This window comes from Erythrolamprus reginae, chromosome 11, assembly GCF_031021105.1.
Source record: "Erythrolamprus reginae isolate rEryReg1 chromosome 11, rEryReg1.hap1, whole genome shotgun sequence".
Classification (NCBI taxonomy): Eukaryota; Metazoa; Chordata; class Lepidosauria; order Squamata; family Dipsadidae; genus Erythrolamprus; species Erythrolamprus reginae.
This window is the reverse complement of record NC_091960.1, coordinates 7308212-7316073: the sequence shown is the minus strand read 5'-3', so window position 1 is coordinate 7316073 and position 7862 is coordinate 7308212. Positions and strand designations below refer to the sequence as shown.

General features: G+C 43.4%; 1 long non-coding RNA gene across 1 annotated transcript; it reads left to right on the top strand.

Annotated features, from left to right (window-relative positions):
* Window positions 1-331: 331 nt before the first annotated feature.
* On the top strand, window positions 332-7494 carry LOC139174067 (uncharacterized). The gene is made up of 5 exons (XR_011560292.1): window positions 332-438; window positions 2988-3070; window positions 4637-4760; window positions 5339-5461; window positions 7219-7494. It is a non-coding gene; the product is annotated as an uncharacterized lncRNA (long non-coding RNA).
* The last annotated feature ends 368 nt before the right edge of the window (window positions 7495-7862 follow it).

The window sequence follows — 7862 nt, the reverse complement described above, 5'->3', positions numbered from 1 at the left end:
GCCCTCACCTGTTTTTGGAAATGGTTCAAGAGTGTGTACACACACACACACACACACACACACACACACAAGGGTGGGGAGGAGACAGGGATGGAAAAAGAGAGGAGAGTGTCTAAGGGTGTCATTTTGGTTGGTGGTGTGGCCCAGGATTTTGTAAATGTAAAAAATGTGCCGCAGCTCAAAAAAGGTTGAAAATCACTGGACTAGAAGACCTACAAGGTCCCTTCCAATCCTGTTAATCTGTTGTAAAAGAAGTTATTGTGTGGTAGAGGAGGGGCACACAACTCACCTCCGGCAGGGAGGGGAAGGAATATGTGAGGAAACACAGGTTAGATTGAAAAACACACACAAACAAACACACCCTGGACAACAACTCTGATCATACCTGTAGTCAGCAGGATGGAGAAGGAGAAGAGCCGCAACAGAAGCTGCACGATGGTGAGTCTTAGAGGTTTTGAAAAATAACACAGAAGGCATCCGTACACAAAAAGAAGATTGAAAGTAGCAAAGTTTGCTGCTGACACTAAATTGTTTCCGGTAGTGAAAAGTGAAACTGATTGTCAGGAGCTCTAAAAAGATTTCTTGAAATTGAGTGAGTGGGCAGCAAAGTGGCAAATGCATTTTAACCTAAACAAGTGCAAAGCTTTGCACATCGGGGCAAAGAACCCCAATTATACCTACTAACTGATGGGGACCAAGCTTTCTGAGACAGCCCAAGAAAGGGTTCTTGGGGTTTTGGTGAACAGCTCAATGAAGATGTCAACCCAGTGCACAGCAGTGATAAAAAAAGCAAATTCCATGATTAGCATGATTAGGAAGGGAATCGAAAATAGGTCAGCAAGTGTTGTGTTGCCTCTGTACAAATTGATGGTGAGACCACATTTGGAGTACTGTGTACAGTTCTGGTCACCACACCTCAAGAAGGATATAATGGAACTGGAAAAGGTGCAAAAAATGGCAACAAAAATGATCAAGGAAATGGAGCCAGGTTATGAAACCAGGTTGCAACGCCTTGGTTTCTTCTTCAGCCTTGAAAGCTGGCGTTGAAGGGATGATTTGATTGAAGTGTATAAAATCATGCATGGGATAGAAAAGGTGGTTAGAAAAAAAATTATTTTCTCTATCACACTACAGTGATACCTTGTCTTACAAACTTAATTGGTTCCGGGACAAGGTTCTTAAGGTGAAAAGTTTGTAAGACGAAACAATGTTTCCCATAGGAATCAATGGAATAGCGATTAATGCGTGCAAGCTCAAAACTCACCCCTTTTGCCAGCTGAAGTGCCTGTTTTTGCACTGCTGGGATTCCCCTGAGGCTCCCCTCCATGGGAAACCCCACCTCCGGACTTCCATGTTTTTGCAATGCTGCAGGGAAATCCCAGCATCGCAAAAACGAGCGCTTCACTGGCAACAGAAGTCTGGAGGTGGGGTTTCCCAGCAAAGGGAGCATCAGTGAAACCGCAGCATTGCAAAAACACCAAAGTCCTAGAAACCCCACCTCCAGACCTCTGTGTTTTTGTGATGCTGCGATTTCACTGAGGCTCCCTTTGCTGGGAAACCCCACCTCTGGACTTCTGTTGCCAGCGAAGTGCCCATTTTTGCAATGTAAAAAAATACATATTTTAATGTAAAAAATGTAAAAAATACATATTTTACATATTAAAAATAAATATAGCTAGAGGTATAACAAGCAGGAAGAGGGAGATTGTGATCCCGATATATAGAGCGCTGGTGAGACCACATTTGGAATACTGTGTTCAGTTCTAGAGACCTCACCTACAAAAAGATATTGACAAAATTGAACGGGTCCAAAGACGGGCTACAAGAATGGTGGAAGGTCTTAAGCATAAAACGTATCAGGAAAGACTTAATGGACTCAATCTGTATAGTCTGGAGGACAGAAGGAAAAGGGGGAACATGATCGAAACTTTTAAATATGTTAAAGGGTTAAATAAGGTCCAGGAGGGAAAGTGAACACAAGAACAAGGGGACACAATCTGAAGTTAGTTGGGGGAAAGATCAAAAGCAACATGAGAAAATATTATTATGTAAATGGAAAATGGTTCTTGAGAAGAGGTAAAAAAAATATTGAACTCCCGGTTCTTATCTAGAAAAATTCATAAGTAGAGGCATTCTTAGGTAGAGGTACCACTGTACTTCCTGAAATATTTTATTTCTCTATGAGGGACGCGAGGCCATGCTCCTCCCCGGGACTTCCTGATCCTTATCCAACATTACAGATTGGTAGTAGACAAAGACCAGAAGTGCTGATAGGCTGAGTGATGCCAAGTGACAGCAACATCAGGAAGAGAAGAAAGCGGAGAAGTTGCACGGATTCGAGAGGAGCTAGAGAATAGGGGAAATAAAGGCTGGAATAGGTCCCAATGGAGGTTAGAGAACTTGACTGTGACTTCTTGGCTGACCCCTGGTTCACATGAACCCCTGGCTCAGGCATCACTTTGGGAAAGACAGCCATTTGACTCCCTGCCCTCCATCCGAAGGATAGCTTGGTGTCTTCCCTTCTGCAAACCATCAATGGCGACTATCAGTCAACTGAGGCAGTGATGGGGACTTCCGGGTTTCCAAAATGAAAATCAGTGGAGAAATGGAAATATAGCCTCCTAGTTTCCATCGACCAGGTGAAAAGGTTGTGATGACCTTGAACAGGACTCTTGGCTGCAACAAATGCTTGAGAAAAGAGTTCCTTCAAAACAGCGTTTCCAAGACGAATGGCTTTATCTGGAGTAGGGTCAACGGGCAGAACCACAGAAGCCACTTCTCCGTTCTCCTGAAGGGAAGTGGTCCTGTCACCAGGAAGTAGGGCAATTTGCCTTGAGAGTCCACCTCACACTGAACTTTGGGCAGAAGAAGGTGATGCTACAGTAGTAACCACAAGAGGTGACATTGAATCCACACAGATAATTATAAAGGAATTTGTTTTACAAGTGTTTTAGGTTCACTTGTCTGTTGTTTCCTGGAACTTCTAGGCTACACAATTGTGTTCCTTCAAGAAGAGGTGTTTTATTTAAGCTGCTGGGAATCTCCTTCTTCTCCATCCTAGTGACTCCAGGTATGGTCAGGTTTGTTCTCCTCTCCTTAGTAGGGGTAAGGAACCTCCTCCACATTGACGACTTGGGGGTTTGCTTAGGGGCTGTGAAAACCCTCCAGAACTCTTGAAAATTGGAATGATTTCCTGGGGGGGGGGATAGTGGCTGTAGATTCAGTTTACCAAAAAGCCTTTAAGTCAAGAAAAATCACCACGTTCAAGGTGAGTGTTCCAGGATAGTCCTGGAGTAACCACTAATCAAATTAAATGTGTGTTTGGGAGAGCAACAGTGGTACAAAGGTGATTTCCCTCTTGTTTAGATGCCCTTAATTATTTAAGTGCCACACTATGCTTGGTGGGTTTTTCCCCATTTCTTTCCTGTGCTTCTTCAGCTTTAACCTGCATTGGTTTATTATTATTATTATTTTTTTTAAAAAAAATTTAAATTATAATACAAACAAAACAACACTTACAGACACACTTATATATGTTGTGGTTCAGCCTGAGGCTGCTCAGGGACCAGCTGTGTCTCTGCTGGCTCCATGCCCGGAGGAGGAGGACAGCGAAGAGGAGGGGGCTGAGCAGTCGGACGGGGGAGAGGAAAGTCAGGAATGGGATGAAGGAGAACAGCATGAGAGCCCTGGGGGGGGGGGGGGCTCTCCCCAGCCAGTAGCTTGGAGTCATTAGGGGATGAAGCACAAGCCGTCATTGACTTGTGACAGAGACGTTCAGATCAAAGAAAGGAGCAATTAAAGAAGTATTATCAGCACTGAATTAGGAACAGCTGGGCTTGGGTGTGGTCCTCCTTAGCAGGGTTTAAAAGGCAGGCAAGCCCTTGAAGCCATGTGGAGTGTTATCAGTTGGAGTTATGGTGACCTGCTTTGTTCTCGACGTCTCTGTTCCTGGCTTGTGGCCCAGCAGTTTGGAAGACCCGTGGGAGGTGTAGGTCTGCTATCTACAGCCTCGTCTTGGCAGCAAGAATCCTGTATTGCTGCATGGACTTTTGCCTTTGTGGATATATCTGAAGATACAGCGTTTTCCTGTTTGTAAGGACATTTTCTGTTACCTGTGTTTTTCTTGAATTTTATAAACTGCCTTTGCCTTTTACCGGTGTGTCTGGCTTCTCTTTTTGGGTTGGTCTTGGCTTCCGGAGTGACCCAGACAGAACAATATATATACAAGAATACAAATAAAATTTGCTTAATACTTTATACGTTACAATTCTGTTTCTATTAATTCCTTTTCTTCCCTTAAACGTTAGTTCAAATTTTTTTTTCTATCCAACTATATAATTTCCCCCAAACTGTACAGTAGTCCTTATTTTGTTTATTCTGTAATTCATATGTTAATTTACTACCTGCATTGTTAAAAGGATGTTTTCTCTTCATTCCAGAGTTCCATTCTTGGGACCTGCGCTGGCCTTAAGCTGGCTCTGGTTCAGAGCCAGAATTAACAGAAAATAATTGAGAAACACTGATCTAAACTAATGGTTAGAGACAACATTGAAGCCTCAAGGGTGATTAAAAGGGAGTTTTGCAAGTGTTTCAATTTCCTTTTTTGTTTATGGATGCCTTGTGCTTTATTTTGCAGAACCTCTAGGCCATACAACTGTGTTCCTTCAAGAAGAGATAATTAAAAAATAATCTCCGTGGCTAACTCATCATCATGCAGCTTCTGCTGGGGCTATTCTTCTTCTCCATCTTGCTAACTACAGGTATGATCAGAGTGTTGTCCAGTGTCTTTGTTTGGGTGGGTGTCACTGGACCTAAGGAGGATTTGCCACATTGGCTACTTGGATGGTTTCTTAAGTACTGAAAAAAGCCTCAAGAATTCCTGAAAGATGGAACGGTTTTCTGGAAAGAAGAAAGTGGGTGTAGCATCAGAACAGACCAAAGTTTATCAAATTGTATTTAACTGAAGAAAGTTTACCACACTCATTGCCTTTCATGTGATCAGAAGAAAAGATATAAAAGTATAGGTGAACATATTTGAAAAGAAGAAAAGAGAAATGATATAAGGAGAGACAATTGGACAGGGGACGGAAGGCACACTGGTGCACTTATACACACCCCTTACTGACCTCTTAGGAACCTGGAGAGGTCAATCGTGGAGAGTCTAAAGGAAAAATGTTGGGGGTTAGGGGTTGACACTACTGAGTCAGGTAATGAGTTCCACGCTTTGACAACTCGGTTGCTGAAGTCATATTTTTTACAGTCAAGGCTAATGTCGAAAGCATTTTGGAGTCCCTGTGCTTGTCTTACTTTCTTATCTCTTTCCCATTTTTCTCTCCAGGTAGTTCCTTGCAGTGTGTAAAATGTCTAGCAATTAATGGATATTGTTGTAATGTAAAGAAAGAGTGTCCAAATGGGACTGATACCTGTGTGAGTTTGAGTTTGAAGGATGAAGTTAATAACGGTAAGTAAGGCAGGTCACATAAATCTGATTGATCATGTCCCATCAGGTTGGTGATGTTCCTTCAGGGCTTCCCACAGTCAATAATAATAATAATAATAATAATAATAATAATAATAATAATAAGTATGCTGCCCTTGTCTGAAGACTCGGGTGCAGCAGTGCCCAAAATTTAGGATCGTTCAAGCCACTCCCACCTGGTCACATGGCTGTTAAGCCACTCCTACCCAGTCACATGAGCATTCAGCCACACCCACAAAATAAGCCACACCCACAGTGTAGCAGTAAAAATTTGGGCAGCCCATTACTGTGTACACTGGTTTCCCGCAACCACACATGCCACTCGATGCCAAAAAGGTTCACCATCACTGGACTAGAAGATCTCCAAGGTCCCTTTCTACTTAATGAAGCCCACCAACCATGATGTTGGTTGCCCACTTCTCCTCTCCTCTCCTCTCCTCTCCTCTCCTCTCTTCTCTTTTCCTCTCCTCTCTTCTCTTCTCTTTTCCTCTCCTCTCTTCTCTTTTCCTCTCCTCTCCTTTCCTTTCCTCTCCTCTCCTCTCTTCTCTTTGCCTCTCTTCTCTTCTCTTTTCCTCTCTTCTCCTCTCCTCTCTTCTCTTTTCCTCTCCTCTCCTCTCCTCTCTTCTCTTTTCCTCTCCTCTCTTCTCTTCTCTTTTCCTCTCTTCTCTTCTCTTTTCCTCTCTTCTCTTCTCCTCTCTTCTCTTTTCCTCTCCTCTCCTCTCCTCTCTTCTCTTTTCCTCTCCTCTCTTCTCTTCTCTTTTCCTCTCCTCTCTTCTCTTTTCCTCTCTTCTCTTCTCCTCTCTTCTCTTTTCCTCTCCTCTCCTCTCCTCTCTTCTCTTTTCCTCTCCTCTCTTCTCTTCTCTTTTCCTCTCCTCTCTTCTCTTTTCCTCTCCTCTCCTTTCCTTTCCTCTCCTCTCTTCTCTTTGCCTCTCTTCTCTTCTCTTTTCCTCTCTTCTCCTCTCCTCTCTTCTCTTTTCCTCTCCTCTCTTCTCTTCTCCTCTCTTCTCTTTTCCTCTCCTCTCCTCTCTTCTCTTCTCTTTTCCTCTCCTCTCTTCTCTTCTCTTTTCCTCTCCTCTCTTCTCTTTTCCTCTCCTCTCCTTTCCTTTCCTCTCCTCTCCTCTCTTCTCTTTGCCTCTCTTCTCTTCTCTTTTCCTCTCTTCTCCTCTCCTCTCTTCTCTTTTCCTCTCCTCTCTTCTCTTCTCCTCTCTTCTCTTTTCCTCTCCTCTCCTCTCTTCTCTTCTCTTTTCCTCTCCTCTCTTCTCTTCTCTTTTCCTCTCCTCTCTTCTCTTTTCCTCTCCTCTCCTTTCCTTTCCTCTCCTCTCCTCTCTTCTCTTTGCCTCTCTTCTCTTCTCTTTTCCTCTCTTCTCCTCTCCTCTCTTCTCTTTTCCTCTCCTCTCTTCTCTTCTCCTCTCTTCTCTTCTCTTCTCCTCTCCTCTCCCCTCTTCTCCTCTCCTCTCCTCTCTTCTCTTTTCTTTTCTTCTCTTTTCCTCTCCTCTCTTCTCTTCTCTTTTCCTCTCTTTTCCTCTCCTCTCTTCTCTTCTCTACTCTTCCCTTCTCCCTTTTCCAGCCTTGCAGCCTTCTTCAAAGAGCTGCAGCTTCACAGATTGCATTTGAAGTAAGGCATTTTGAGCCACGTCATGGAGATCATATCGGACACCTGTATTAGGGTGGCTGGAGGAATTGCATCAGAAGTCTGAGTGATGGCTCTGATCACTAACATTTCTCTTTTGCTCCTGCAGTCCAGGTCATCTCAAAAGATTGCAGCTCAAAAGAGAAATGCAAGACATATGAAGAGCAGATAGGGAAGGAATTCCCTGATGAGATACCTTGTTTTCCCTCTGGAATGGTCCTTATAGAAGCTACCTGCAGCAAAGCCCGTCCGTCCTTTGCATCCTTCTTCCCAGCTTTCCTTGGGCTCCTCCTGATGAAGCTTCTCTTCTAAAGAAAAATGTAAAAAAATGCATATTTTTTTAAATGTAAGCTGTTGGGTTGTGGCTGTTTCCACCAAAATAAAGACAGAGCTTTCATGCACGAACATGGCTGTTGTTCTTATTGTTTCCTTCTCTTCACTGTTTGCTTAGAAATTAATCTGCACACCGATAACTTTATCTGCTGAAGGGGAGGGCTGTAATAAATGGCTCAGACGACTGGGAAAATGAGCAGATCTTGTGTTGATGCCAGTGTTAGAGACTGAATTTCTTCTGAGTTCATTTGATGCTTGGGTGACTTTGGGCCTATCACCAAGAGTCTGTGAGTTCTGGTCCCGCCTTAGGATTGAAATTGATTGGGTGGCTTTTGGCCAATTACCAAGAGACTGTGAATTCTAAGCAAGAAAGTCAGTTGGGTGATATTGGACCGGTAACAACAGTCCAAATGGCTATAT